Below are 16,352 nucleotides of genomic sequence, written 5' to 3'. Positions count from 1 at the left end.
GCTCCTTCTCCTTATTCTGGCCAGTAATTACATAAACCAGAGAGGGTTTATTGAGGAGTGGTTTTGCCACATCCTCCTTCAAGCAGGCAGGGACGACGCCTTTTTGCAAGGAGGCATTAATTGCCTCTGTGTCCCAGCCAGTTGTCCCTTCCCCGCTACTTTTTATCAGCCAAGAAGGGCAGCAGTGCAGAGCGCATGTAATTGCCCTGGCTGATCCAAGCACCTTGTCTGCATCCTCAAGCCTTGCCAACTGAAATCCAACACAGTGGGACTAGACAGTGCTCTGGACACCCCTTGAGATTCATCTGCTATAACAGCAGAGTCGAGATTCCAGTGGACGCAAGCGCTTTTATCCTCAAAATGTTTTGCAAACAAGCCGCAGCAAGCTACCATCGGTTCTGCCACCTGTGTTGCGTTTAGCATACAGAAAATATGGCACATACGTTTTAATTATGAAAGTTTCTGTACGCTGCATACTCTGTTTCAGTTGGCATATTGTTTTGGAAGAATTTAATTGCAAACAGAATTTAATGCCTCCATCCTTTCCTACATTTAGCTGCTCCCTTAAGCTGATCCTCTCTCACATGTGGCTTGAAAACAAGAGGGGAGTGACACAGTACGGGCTGTAGTGGACCAAAGGAGGAACAGCATTTCCAGGCAAAGGCTTAGCCAGTTCCCCTCCATTGTTTGAGAGTTGGCTTGAGCTGTTCCCAGCTGGATGCTGTTTTACTTCTGTTTTTCATCTCTGATATGTTCTCCAAGGGCTCGTTTGAAGAGAACAATTCAAACCTTGCTATTACGGTTTTGCTTTCAACTATGATTGTCACATTAGGAAGCCAATTCGCAATCTATTTTCTCCAGAGTAGTCGTATCAGAAAATCAATGGGGCTGTCCGTTGCGGTCCAAGTACAGTGATGCGACATTAAGTTTACCCACTGTGCTCTGCTGTGAGCAAAATATACAATAAAATAATTATTTCCTCCCCTCTGACTTTCCAGGTAAAATTGATCCAAGCAGTGATGCCTTGGGGAGACCACCACACTAAAACTGAACCTAGAAACAAAGCTGGCAATTGGCAGCCTGGGGCACTTTGGGTTAAGAGGGATTTAACCATTGATGGAAACATTTGTTTCCTCCACTATTGGTGGGTCTCCATTATGTAAGAAGGAAAAGGTATGATCATAAAACTCTTGTAAATGTAACCAGGGCAATGGGGGGACAGGACACTTCTGGCTCTTCCATGGGTTGTTTCTGGATGACCAGTTTATTGCACATTCATCCTGATTTGCTCACTCAAAGTTTGTGAAGAGGTTAGTCAATGTTTGCTATTTATTAAACATTCATTCTGATTTGTTTGCAAGGCGGTTATGTCATGTTGCATCAAGCATTACGCCACACTTTCTAGCGCATTTCCCCATCACTTCCCTTTCTGCAAAAGTCAGCTTTGGGTGGGGGGTGGTATGTTTGTTGTGCAAGAGTATTAACTGCAAAATCTGAATTTTTTGGTGTGGTACTTTGCCCTCCAGCTGTATTTGAACAAGAGAAGCAGGTGAACTGTGGTGGTACAGAGAAGAGGGAAAGCGTCACCCATCACCTGCTGCAGAAAAAAAAAGTGCTGCCCTCTACAAAGTATTGTACTGGATCTAAGCGGCCATTTGTAGGACTGCCAAGCAGACAAAGCAGTTCTTCCTCTTATCAAATTAACTTAAATAACGCAAGCAGTGTTCAGAAAGAAAAATCCTGGAAATACTTCACTAAGCAAATTGAACAAAAACAGTATATCATTTTAGGAGAAATAAACAAAGAGGCTTTGTCTTTCATAGTTCAGGCTTTGTACACAACAGGGAGATTTCAACCATACATACAGACGAAAATGCCCTCAGAACTACACAGCCAATCTGAGCACAGGCTACCCTCAGTGAAGATTATGCCACTCTGCCCGGTCGCTAAGTGACACTTTCACTACCACCACTCCCTTGGCTAGCTGCCTTACAAAATTAACCTTTAAGTTACACTCTGAATAATAATTGCTGTTGCCCTTCCAACACTTCCACTGGTCACAAAATTGGTGAGTCAAAATGAGTTACTGGAAGGTGGCAATTTCATGATATAGAAAATTAGCAAGCATGGCATGGTTTGAGAAGAATTAGCTAAGTTTGCTCTGCCACAGCTGGAAGCAAACATAATCATTAAAGTGTAATATGTAGCTGGGCACTGTTTCACTGAGTCCAGTGGGACTTATCCCCTAGCAATTGTCCGTAAGACTTCAGTCTCAGTAAGCACATGTGAAATCAGTGACTAATAGCACCATGCAGAGCTTGCATTTGCCTGTGTGTTGTAAGGTTTAAGGTTATCAGCAATGTGACTGCAGAGGAAGGAGCGCAACATTCATTCTGCATAGCTCACCATCATCGGACAACTCAAATGCACTGAGAGAGCACAAAATTGCACGTGTCGACCCGCGGTTAATAAAGAAGAATTGTATACTCAATTGTATGCATGTGATCTATGTACCTATCTGGCTATTTACTGAAAGATTAATGATTGCTTTGGGTCTGCTTTTCACAGTACATTTCATTCCCACCACGCACTCGCATTTAAAGTGTATCATTAGGGCCCTCCTTATTACTCTTGCAAAACTGCAGAGTCCTGCTTAATACTAAAAGCTATACAGCTGACTGTAGAAAACTGTGCCTCTTTTGCTTGGTGTGTTACGTTTTGCTAATAATAAAACAGAGGAAAGCCATTATGAGTGCTTATTGGTGAAGAGGGGAACGCTTCAAATCTGCTTGCTCAAGGGCAACATCCTTGACCTGGAGACATGAAGTGGTTAGGCCCAGACTGAATATTGCAGCACAATACGCCATTCACATGATTCCTGTAGGTAAATATAGTCCAGGCAGAAGATCCTGGCCTCTTCACTGCCACACGTAATGTGTGAAGTGCTGCTCAAATATCATTAAGCCTAAAGTCAACAGTCTATTCTAAGACTTCCAAGAAATGGGGAAGTGATCCTCTCACTTCCATTAAGCCTTTGGAATTGGGGTTTATAAGGAGGAACTGGTCCTGAATTAATAACAATAGCTACTAGAGCCTTTGCTTCAGAAAAATAATAAGAGCTGGTCTGACCCGGTTGGGAAGGCTGGCCCATTTGGGCAAATGTAACACTACTCCGCCAAATTGTATCTTGACTCCTCTTCTTCTTATTTACTATTCCAGGGGTGACCCTGGCTGCCTGCTTCCTCCTCCTCCTAAGTCTCAGTTTTGCCCTTGTAGAACTTAGCCTGGACGAATCTAGTTAGTTGGCTGTGCCTGTCACTGACAGTGGAGCCACCTACTGGTGGCCTTCTGTCCTATGGGCACCAACCATCACTGGACCTGATGTTACTCTGTGACCTCATCTACACTTGTTGGGGAATTCACATATACAGGAGAAACTTATATTCAACTTTTTGTCGATCACTTCTCCTACCTGGGCAGTTATCTTTCCACAAGGGCCGACATTGATGCCGAATTCCAGCATCATCTGAGCTCTGCGAGTGCAGCTTTCTCCAGATTGAAGTTCAGGGTGTCTGAGGACTGGGACATCTGCAGGGAAAGCAAAATCCTTTTTTACAAAGCTATTGTACTACCAACATTAATGTATGCTTGTGAAACATGAGCCATCTCCAACTCCTCAAAAGATTCCATCAACGGTGTCTCTGAAACATTTTACATTTCACTGGGAAGACAGATGAACTAAGAAAGGTGTACTGGAAGAAGCAAAGATCACCAGTGTCGAAGCAATGATTCTTCAACATCAACTTTGTCAGACTGGTCATGTTGTTTGGATGCCTGATTATCGTCTTGCAAATCAACTAACCTATTCCAAACTTAAAAATGGAAAGTGTAATGCTGGTGGTCAACAAAAGAGGTTTAAAGACTCTCTCAAGGCAAATCTTTTAAAATATTGTATAAACACCGACAATTGGGAAACATTGATCTGAGAGCGCTCCAAATGAAGAACAGACTTTACCAAAGATGTTCTGAACTTTGAAGACGCTCAAACTCAGGACAAAAAGGAGAAACGTGCTAAGAAATGTTTGGCAAACTCTCGTCTTGATCAACTCCCGCCCGGAAACCTATGTCCCCACTATGGAAGGACGTGTGGATCCAGAATTGGCCTCCACAGTCACTTACAGACTCACTGTTAAGACTGTGTTCATGGAAGACACTCACTCAGCTACGAGTGCAGGAGACACGTGTTGGGTAATTCACATATATAGGAGGAACTCCTATTCACGTTTTTGTCTGTGGCATATCATGACTCTCAGCAAAGCCTCACTGTGTAATATTGATGCTGGTTTACAGCAAAAGAGCTGCAGTGGTAGAAAGTGAAGGAGGGGAAAGTGTAACCATGTGTACAACAGGCCCACCTTTAATGACTCCAGGTTATTCGGTGCTGGATTTCTTATTTACAAGTGCTATTAAAAGTGTAACTAGACTCCTTCTGCTTTGAGTTTAAATGCAGTCTCTGTAAAAAAAAGACTCACTCTCACACAGCTGCCATTCACCTCCTTGACTGCCATTGGTTATAAACAATATTTTTAGCAACACAAAAAACATCTACCAAGGGGGGCAAAGAGAGAACTTAAGCTGCAGGCAACAAAAAACAGGGTATGAATTAGGTCAGGCACACAAAAATTAACTGGAACCCCCATTTGCATTCATTAATGTAGCATTTTAAGCGACTAACAAAACATTCTTGCTGAAAGCAGAGACATCAGGTATGCTGTTAATAATGGGACTAAATGCACTTGATGGATGCACTTCAATCAATAGTATTTTATGGTTTGTTTGTTTTTAAAGAGTGACACTCCTCCTTTTCTCTCCCATCAGCCTTGTATAAATTAGTTACATAGGTTAATTACTTTCCTCACCTCCTCAATGTAATGTACAATTCATGGAATGAAATGGAAATATTTGTTACTGGCTCTGCTACTGTAGTTTTATCCTCCGCAAACTATATCTGTCTCTAATATATAAAATTGTAAGGATGTTGTCACACTGCAGTTCCTTTGGCCACAGACAGGTGCCACTGTGAACTACAGTGTGACAAGCTGATGAGCTGGTGATCGGGCAGCTGACCCAGGAGAGGAGAGGAGAGGAGAGGAGAGGAGAGGAGAGGAGAGGAGAGGAGAGGAGAGGAGAGGAGAGGAGAGGAGGATGAATCAAGAGCATGGAGATTCAGACCCAGGTGAGGTGAGGAGGGAACCAGAAGATGGAGACACAGACCGACAACAGTCAGGAAGTCTAGGGTAGTGGCCTGGGTGAGGCAAGAAGGAGGGATCTGAAGGACAGCCAGGCATGTAGTGGTTAGGCTTACACTCATAAACTCATCCCTTCCTTCAGTGGTGGGGACCCGCAGTCCAAGTGGCCAAATGTGGACCTCCAAGCCTCTCTACCTGGCCCTTGGAACACTCTCCAGGCCACACCCTTCACTGGCCTTACTTTGCACATTCCTTGACTATTTCGGCCTGACTGGAATTTGTCCTTAATCTCTGAGGCCTCTTGCCTAACTGGATGCAAAGAGTGGTGTGTGGATACTAGCATACTGCACAAAGGTAAATTTTACATTCATTGCTCCTCCCACCTTTGCCTCTGGCCCTACCCACAACTGGCATGTGGCCCTCAGAAAGTTGTCCAGATGGGAATGAAGTGCTTGGGTTGAACAACACTCCCTTCCCATGGCTTAATCCCATCTCCCCAAACGCCAGCACCCCACAGTCCTCGCCTAGCCTAGGGCTGCCTTTAGGTACACAAGTGAAAATGAAGACTTCCTGCCACATTCTCAAGGGCAATTCCATGTGCCAAAAGAGATGGTCCTGCTGCCAACGTTCGCCTTGACTTGGAGCCATCCAGCTGCCTCTGTTTACTGGTAGTGCCTGCCGACTCCAGCCTGCTTCTGAATATTGATGACGGGCTCCTGTGCACAGAGACACCAGAGCAGGGCATCTGCTGCAGCAGAGGTCGGCGGGTGGGAGGGAGGGAGAAACACTTCATTTCCAGCTCATTTGTAAAATCGAAAACCAGGTGGAGCTGCAGAGAAAAGCCAAAGCAGCTTCCTCCTCCTCCTCCTCCGCTTGCCAACGCTCCCATTTACACACGCAGCGCACTCACCACTGAACAACCTGCCAAGAGGCTCCGACTGCGTGCCTTCAAATTTCTCTTCGCTAATTAGACAGACAATATGCAAGGCATGTCATTTGTAATGGAAAAGCCGCCCTGAAATGGGATTCTTCCCAGATCTTTTTAGTAAGTTGTCGTCGTAATTGCCATCTTGGTAATTAAGCCCTATTACCATAGTACATCCCTGCAATGAATTCCATGTTGTCCATTTATTAACCTCTTTGTGCAGTCATTATGGTACCTGGCTCGCTTACCTGACCAGGCTTTCTGCTCCCTAATGAGTTTTCAAGCAGTTGTGAGGAGGCCCTGTAAGCTTACCAGTGAGGAAATCCCTAAGGAGTAGACCACAATGAGAAGCGTATGGATGGTAGAGAAGCTTCACTGGTAGATAGCATCACCAACAAAATGCTATAGGACAGAGATGAGGAACCAAGAGCCGTCCAGATTTTGTCAGACTATGCTCTGCATCCACGGTCAAAGGCAGTAACGTTTCTCAATACCAGTTGCTGGAAACCAAAGGAGGGTAGAGTACTCTTGTTTTCGGGTCAGCCACTGGGTGAACAGCCACTGGGTGAACAGGATGGGGCCATTGGCCTGATCCAGCAGGTTTTTCTTACGTTGTTTTCTTATGTTTTCTATTAAAGAGCCTTTCCCAGCCCTACCTGGAGACATTGAGGATTGAACCTTCTTCCTGCAAAGCAGATGCTCTAACCACTGAGTTATGGCCCTTCTCTGAGATGGGTAAAGATCTATGCCCTACTGTAGGGTTGATGGGAAAGATTTAAAATGATTAGGAATTGAAATGTGTTTTAAGGAAACTATTCATCCACCTGGATAGCTGAGCTGGTTAGCGTGTGGAGCTGAAAATGCCAAGGTTGCAGATCTGATCTTCATATGGGACAGCTGCCTATTTCTGCAATGCAGAAGGTTGGACTAGATGATCCTCAGGGTCCCTGCCAACTCTACAATTATAGATGTAGATATGTATGTATGTCTAACCTGCCTCAGACAAGACATACTCCCAGGGCTAACCTTAATCACAGTTTGTTATTAAGGCTGCTGTGTTCTATTAGAAGCATCTATAAATAGACTTCTGCTTATTGTGTCTTCTGGAAAGTCTCCCGGGGTCTCTAGGATGTTTTAAGAGAACCTCAAACTGAGCTGATACTGTACAAGAGAATTTGAGCCCGAGTAACACCTTATAGCGTCAGATAGGGAAAGAAAATCTACCTAGGTATAGTGAAGATAGGATCAGTTGACCCTGAATGTGAGTGAAACCCAAACTGGGAATATGATCCCAATTGCTGACTGACTGAACATCTCCAGGAAATGCTAGCCAAGCCCATTTTCCGAGGGCTCTCATCACAAACATAGCTAACATCTGAATATAATAGAAGTGATCCTCATGTAGCGTACATTGCCAGACCCCCAGAGCTGGTGAGATTTCTCCTCTGTGCTGCAGTTGCATGATAAAGAATGACAAGAGCTGATGACAAATCTCTCAGCAAGGTTCTGGTTGTCTGGAAAATATTAGCCACAGAATGGAAGGCATTTCTGACCTTGGGCAGATGCCACTTGTTTTTCTCATTTCAAAACAACCCTTTGAACTAATGCTCTCTTCAATGTCTGGCATAACAAGACACATACTGTACTCGGTGTCCTTATACTGTATTTCTATTTGTACTTTGGGATAGGTGTTTACAATGCACTGCCGCTTGTATTAGGCAAGGCCCACAAGTTAATATATTTAATTGTGTTCAGCAGCAGATTTCAAACTGGGATTCCTTGGAAGCTGAACCGGAGGGCTCCTTGCAACAATAATGGCAAACAAACATCTCTGAAAGGCAACTTGCGCACCAGCAGAGATTGAGGCTGCAAACTCAGAAGCAGATCCTGTTAGAGCAGATGCGGAGCCAGGCAACACTTGGGAGATTAAAGCACATTCAGCCCCTCACGGAAACCTAGGAATGGTGGTTTGTTAAGGGTGCTGGGAACTGTAGCCCTGCAAGAGGTAAACTACAGTTCCCAGAATTTTTATGGGGAGGGAATGTGCTTTCAATGTATGGTGTGTATGCAGTCTAAAAAACAGATCTTAAATCTTTGCTGCTAACCATCTGCAGCAAGGCTGACCAAGACATTTTATTACTAGTGGCAAAGGACAAGATAGTGCCCCTATAACAAGGGTGGGGAATCTCATGCCCTCGACCCAAATGTGGTCCTCCAGATCTTCCTGTCTATTTGGCTCTTGGGACTCTGCATACCATACCATCTTCATCCAGGACACAGCTCTCCCCCCTTCTGCTCCATGTCCTCCTTGAGGGTTTTTGCATGGTTTGGAATGTGTCCTTGAACTGTGATAAGTCCTCTTGATTTCCCTAGATGGAGGATGGAGGGATGTCTGTGTGTACACAAAAGCGTCTGACATTTGCAAAGCTGGAATGCAGCCTGCTGCACAAAGGTAAAAGCTACATCCATTGCTCCACCTACTTTTGCATCTGGCAGCCTTTCCTACCTTTTGCCTCTGGCCCCGCCCACTGCTGGTATGCGGCACCCCAAAGCTTGTGCATAGCCAGAATACAGCCTCCAAGCTGCAGATAAATTGGCAGGTAAATCTGGCACTGGGACAACAGGTACCATAGTTTGGGGGGACAGGACAGGTGATAAGAGGCACACATACCCCCATCTCCTACAACAACACATACCCATCCTCACCCCAGCACGCCTTGTTCCCATAGTGGCTTGTTGCCTTAAAAGTTTGGGGAAAACAGGGGTGCCCTTCAGCAGCCACTACTCATCTTTTTGGTATCACGCTTCACTGGCTCTCCTCACCTTCCCTTTTAGCTATGCCAGGCTTCCTCTGCGTGTGTACACAGTGTGCCATGGAAGGAGTGGGTGTAAAATAATAGTCATGCTAAAGCAATATCAAAGTAAAAACAAAAGAAGCATGCAATTAATCAAGTGATTAGACCTTGGCAGATGCAGATTCTTGAACAGAGCTAATTGATGACAGCACACCTGCCTACGGTGAAAAATCTTCATACGCTCCTATTTTGCAGATGTTTTTGTCCATCCCCAAGCCAGAGCTCCTGAAGGAGCACTCTCCAACATTCCCTTTGATTATTAAGGGTATCGCTCAATGCTATCCATAGAAGTAACATTTGTGGGTTGCATGTGATAATGTATGAAGAGAAAGATGACTCTGTTGTCAACTTTCAGGGCCAATTCTTCGGGCAGGAGGTCACCGTGGGAAAGCTGATGGGAATTATTCCACATCTGAGGAGCTTCTGTCTGGGAGTGGCTTCCAGTAGTGTATTATTATTACATTACCCACCCTTCACCCTAAAATCTGGAGTGCAAGAGCTCATTATGGCATCACACACACCCCAAAGAGAGTCCAAAAATATAGACAGCTGCACTTACCTATTATTACACATACACAAAGTGTATTATTATTATTATTATGCATTATTTTACCTGGTATGCTGCTTTCCCATATAAATATGCCTTAAGCAGCTCAAAACACCGCAAAAATGCAAATCAATACCTCATTGTCTGCTCAGAGTCCTGCACTGATTGCGCATTTGCTACTGGGCAAAGTTCAAAGTGTCACTATTACTCTATAAAGCCCCTAATGGTTTGGGACCAGCTTACTTGCAGAGTAACATTTTAAATCATAATATAAATTAGCAATCTCTGAAACGTATATAGTAATATTAAATATCAGAAGCATTTCAAGTACAATCACATGCTAGCAATGCATAAAAAAATCAACAAAAACTGCCTAGTTTTACTATGTCAAATGGGATAAAAAGCTAAGAAAGTGTATGAAATTTCTTCTTGAAGGCTAGAAACAAAAGCGCACACAGTTCCTAATACCGTAGCTTGATCATATACTACAAAGTTCTCAAGAAAAAGCATCTCGTTAATCTTTGCGGGAAGCTGCTCCTCAGTTGACAACAGATGAAGTCAATCATTTCCTTCACTCCAACCCCTCATCCCAGATTCCCACCAAACAACGGTAAAAGCTTTGGACATATATATAAAACCAAGCTTCCTCTTCCATGGGAAGAGTCCACCCAACACCCATCCCTGGCCCTCACCCAGAAGAAGCTCTACACTACAACACCCCTTCCACGAGGAATGACTCAAGGAAATGGCCCCCTATTGGAGGGGCCACCCTGCAGCCTTTTACCTGTTGAGGAAGGCACCAACCTTTCCAGGAAGGTATCTAAAGATGGCTCAGGTGTTACTGGTCAGGAAATCAAGGGCTAGTGCCACCTCCCTTCATCCACACTTTTCTTGAGTTGCCAGAAAAGTTCCCAGTAGACTTGAAGTGCCACTAAGTCCTCAGCAGTCGGATGTTCCAGGCGCAGACAGGAAACAACAATAAAATAGTCTGCCAGCCTGGCTCAGGTGTTACAGCTTCTGCTAGTGATTGTCAGAGTTGCTGCTCCTGAAGCTAGGAAAGCATTTGTTTTATCTCTTACTCAAATGCAAGCAGGAGCCCTCCCAGAGCTGCCTCAGGTGTTACTGGTCAGGAAATCAAGGGTTAGTGTACACGGCATAATAACCAATTTGTTAGGCACATATGACTGTAACCAAATACATAATTGCCTGACAGCAAGCTCCATTGAACTGAGGGGTGTTCACTTTTGATTGCATAATTTTAGCTTGTAAAAACCCACTAAGCTTTAACAAAAGACAATGATTTAACATATCTTTATTTGTTCGGGCATTTATTTCCTGCCTGTTGACTTTTAGATTGTGCCACTTGATATTTTGTGTTAGTATTTTGGTTCTGGATTTTTATTGACTGCATAAACTTCTGTTTTGTTTGTATTCTAACCTTGTGATTTTATAGTGTGTGATATATATATATATATATATATAGTAAATAATTAAAAGGCCTTCCGTAAACTGACAACCTTCTGCTTCTCATCAGAAACACAAACGATTTTGCAAAGAAGTGCTATCATTTAAACTGACTGCATGAAGTAGGATTCCTCCATTAAAAAAAAACATTATTCAGCCTCTGCTGGATAATTTACCTCATTTTCTGGATTCATCTATGTTAATCTGCTGCAAACTTGAAAGACTTCTTACCACTTCATTCAAGTGACAATTGCAGTGGCACTCTGGCAGATCACATCATTGTTTTCCCCCTTTAAAAAGTCCCAGAGATGCACCCGCCTGCATCCCCAATCCATTACATTCCCAGTAGCACCAAGGTGTGTCAGCTGCAGGGATGTTCGGACTTTCCGAGTCTGGCAATGGGCCGCCAGAGGTTTGGAGCTGTTGGGACTTCCAATTTTGAAGGAAATTTGAAACATGTCTTAAAATACCACATGGAGCTTAGTCTGGACTATGAGAAAGGGGCTGATTTGTTGAAAAGGGTCAAAAACACTACTAAGCTGGAGTTCCCACGAGTGAAAGGAAAATATGAAGAAGAGCTGCGGAAGGGACATGGAAGAGATTTGAAGGCCTCGGATGTAAGAGCACCAGGTTAACGTGCAAGAATAATGGGATAAAAAGGACTGACAATCCCGGGACCGGGGGGAGGGGACGCTGGAAGAAGACTGGATTGTTTTTATTCTCTTTTTTCTCTCTATTACTAGAAATGCTTTATGAATGTTGGAAAAATGTTGAAATGAAATTACTTGGCTCTTGTAAAAAATGTTTAAAGAATTAGGTAAAAAGGTAATGGTTATGAGAAGTTGGTAAGAATAAGATTAAAGTTTTAAGTTTTAAGGTGTTTTTTTAAGAGAAGATGATAATAGAGTAAGGTAAAGTAATAACAGAATATTATGAATTTTGAAAAGGATTTGCTGTGACAATTACTAATCAAGATACAAGAGAAGGGGGGAGGAGGAGGTCATGGAAAGAAGGTAATGAAAATGGATAATTTGAAAATGATGGTTTATTTTTTCTTTTTCTTCTTTTGTTTCTGTTTTTTCTTTTTGTAATTTTCTTATTTTTTATCTTTGTAATTTTGAGAAACCTTTTTTCAACAAATATCATTTTTAAATATATATATATATATTTGCAGCTCTGGTACATAAAAGTTCCATGCAATTGTGACAATACACGCTGCAACTGGCCCTCACGTCATGGTGACTTCTGCAGAGAGCTGCTGCCAAAGAAGGAGCATTTCCAATGCCTTCCATGTGGCGACAGTACTGTAAGAACCAGGTCTAAGTAAGTGCACTTAATGATTTCTGCATGTGAAGCCCTGCGTTTTCCTCCCAGCAGCTGTGTGTACACAGCCATATTTTATGTGCCACTAAGACCCACGGACAGCAACAAAGGCAAGATGATAGCCCTGGAGCACCGCCAGCCTGCTTCAAAATCCTCTGTGAGCGAACCAAAGCTAATCTGGGAAGCATCCAGCCAGAATTTACAAGGGACTGATTGCTTAAAAGCAGCATGCTCGGTTGGGGAGGGGAGTAAACAAAAAGAAAAAGACGGCAGTTATGCCACCCACAAGGTTATTTTTTGAGTGAGTGTGTGTGTGTGTTTGTGTGCACACTTAGCAAGCGCACATGTGATTTGAGGCCAAGGCATTCCAAGTGGAACTGAGGACATCTGTAGCGAGGCTGGCAGCATTTTGAGCTGGGTGGTTCATAGCTTAACTTGCACTGGCACATGCTGATTGCAGCAGGCCAGCTCCTGTCCCTTTCAATTTAGTCTTGGAAATGTAAAGATATCCCAGTCCTTTGGATGATGCTTATTCCTCTGTACGCCAAAGGCCAAACTAGCCATTAAGAGAGACAGAGAGACTGGTGCGCTCTTTTTGCTCTTCTCATTTATATTGTGGAACCCAATATAAATGTGTCATGTCCTGACATTATTGCACCTAGGGATGGGGGAGAAATTCAGTTCACTTCATGCTTTAATGCAAACCTACCCCAAAACTAAAATACAGCTATCTTTTGAGATTTGCATGCCACTCAATTTTGCAATTACAAAGAAAAGTCTACAAAAATGTGTATGTTGGGAGAAAGTACATATAAAAATAGATTCGTGAAAATAACATACAGAAATGCATTACTTAGTGATAAGTAATATTTAGATAAGTAATATACTTAGTGATACTTCGCATATTAAGCAAAATGTATATACAGTGAGGATTTTTATTTCATGAAAACTGCTGAAAGAAACGTAAGCAAACTGAAACAAAAAGCTGAGAAAAACTGGAACTGTCAGGTACTTACATAAAATATTTATATGTCGCCTTCCAGCCTGACAATAGGCCTTGGATAATAAGCATATTAAAGCATAAGGAAGCAAATTCAAGTGCCAGTTATTGAAATCACAAAAGATGCATACATTTGGCCTTCGAATGACCATTTGAAATGGCAGTTCCAGGAGAAGAGAAGGCAGGAGGCAAACGGCCATTTCTCCCAGTGAACTGTTGCTGAGGGAAACTGTTCTGAGGGAACTAATTCACACACACAGCAGCTGCTTCAAAAAATAAAACAACCGCAGGGGAAAAAGGGAATAACACTTTGAAAATGTCTAGCAGCACCATAGTATCGATTTATGCTTTCCGTAACAGCCTTAAAAAACAACCAAAAGGGACTGACTGAAAGGGAAGCGGCACCTGTGTCAATCTTTCCCTGCCTTTTCCAGAGTTTTGGCGCCGGGGCAGATAAGACCCTGCCTTGCAGGCCTTGCCTACACCACCGTGTAGCGGGAACTCTTTAGGAATTCAGCGGTATTGAATTTCAACGAGTTGGCCTGATCTGCTCCCAGGCACCTTTAGATTTTGCACTTCTCTGCATTTCGGGGTGCAAAAGAAAGGATCAAAATGCATTTTGAGTATGAGATGGAATACGCTTCAATAATTTTGTGAGAAAATATGCCCAAAAATACATATTCGGTGTTGATATATATATTTATATATTAACTTTCCTGTATAGGGAAGTTTTTAATGTTTGGTGTTTTCCTGTGGTCTCATAATTGTTGGAAGCTGCCCAGAGTGGCTGGGGCAACCCAGTTAGATGGGTGATTTATTATTATTATTATTATTATTATTATTATTATTATTATTATTATTCTGTAGCCTTATGAGGTTTTGCCCTCGGGTGGGAAAAATATTGCGCCTGGGAAAGGGAAGTGGGAGTCAACAGACACTCAAGGAATAGTTTTGGAGAAAAAGGTTTTATTTCTACCATCCATGAACTGGTAGAAGGAGCAAGTGTGATAGTTCACAAGCTTTGAGCCTGCTTGGGGGGGGGGACTTCGGGCCTAGGTGAGGTCACCTGTCCTCACCTTCATTCCTTCAATTCATCATCATCATCGAACCGCCGACCTTCTGATCAGCAAATCCTAGGCTCTGTGGTATAACCCACAATGCCACCAGCGTCCCCCTAGTATCCCCTAGCATACTGTAATTCCCAATTAGCTAAGTACTGCAGATCCCATTTTTCAAAAGCCAAGCCATGGAAATTTTGGAAATTTTGATATCTGTACGGTAGTTTATGTTATGAGAATGGCTCCATGGACCCCCTAGATGGGTTACACAGACCCCCTGGGTTCTATGGACAACCAATTGTGAACCAGTGTCCCAACATATTGCCTCTGAAATTGGAGGCTGCAGGCAAACTGTAGGCCAGGGATGGGGATCCTCATGCCTTGGAGCCAAATGTGGCCCCACAAGCTTTTCTGTCTGGCACTTGGGACTTTTGCCAAGCCACACTCCCAACAATTCCTTCTTTGCATCCTCCTTGATGGTTTATTCTTCTGAATATGCCTCTTGCCTGTCTGGATTAAAGAGAGGGAAGTGTGGGAGTGTTTGTAGAAACTAGCCTATTGTACAAAAGTAAATACTGTACTTGCAATCATTGCTCCACCCACTTTTGCCTCTGGCCCCACCCACCAATTGCATGTGTTCATTGGACGATGGCCCAAAAGCCAACACAGCCCTCAGATTGAAAACTTTCCCTACCCTTCCTGTAGACTGGGCAGAAACTAACTTCTTTTGTGGTGCCAGAATATTATTTATTGAAATTTTATACCACCCTAAACTCAGAGGTCTCAGGAACCCTCAAAGAACAATTAACTATTGCAGTGAATTAGACAGTGAACTTATCAAAGTTAGATCCAGTGTCTTCAAAAACAGGCCTTTGAATTTCATCTAATGTGTAGTGGGGAAGATTTTCCATGAAACACAGGAAGTTGCCTTTCATAAAATCAGACCTTTACTTTGCCTAGCCCTGCATGGTTTACACTGGCTGGCAGGTCGTCTCTGGTTTCACTGGCATACCCTCCAACATTTCTCCGATGAAAATAGGGACATCCTAGTCAATCATAATCATAATCATAATTTATTATTTAAACCTCAGCCATCTGACTGGGTTGCCCCAGCCACTCTAGGTGGCTTCCAACATATATAAAAACAGAATGCCTGCAGATGTATTCTAAAGGTCGTATAGTTACTTATCTCCTTGGCTTGGGGGTTGCATAACTCCATACCCCCTGATGAAAATAGGGAGGTCTTAAGGAAAAGCGGGACATTCTGTGATCATATCAGAAACTGGGATGGCTTCTGCAAACCTGGGACTGTCCCTGGAAAATAGGGACACTTGGAGGGTCTGCACTTGCGTTTTTCCTCAGCTCTACAAACTGAGGATTGAAACTGGGTTCCTTTGTATGCAAGTCTCTATACTTACCCACTGATCTATGGCCTCTTCCTAAGTATGTCCCTGAAATACAAATTTATCTGTAGAGCTTAGTTGCCTGGAATGCTAAGGATCATAGGAGCTGTTAGGCCAGACAGACCTACACACCAATGGTCTGACTTGGCATAAAAGCTCTTCATACAAGAGGAAGGGATGATCCTTCCTAAAATCAAACCACTTAGCTTATATTCTAATCTGAAAAGTACTTTAACAGGACTGAGGCAAAAACTACCCAGTTTTTCAGATGTTTTCACAGTATGTTTAAAACCACCCCCCTACTTTCTCAGTTAATTTTTTGGCATTATTTTTTTATATGAAAGCAAAATCCAACAGCCTATTTATTTAGATTGCAATGACATGTTCTTTCATTCTTAATTGACTTCACTTGCCCTCAGAGACATCATTACATAGCCAGATCTGATTGTTTATGCAGCCTCGTTGACATCATCCATTCACTCCATATTCCGATAGAGTGGGATCACCCAGGCAATTAATCCAGGAAGG

This window comes from Podarcis vaucheri (genome assembly GCF_965113315.1).
Source record: "Podarcis vaucheri genome assembly, chromosome: 10".
Taxonomy (NCBI): Eukaryota; Metazoa; Chordata; class Lepidosauria; order Squamata; family Lacertidae; genus Podarcis; species Podarcis vaucheri.
Note: the sequence above shows the minus strand (reverse complement) of the source record.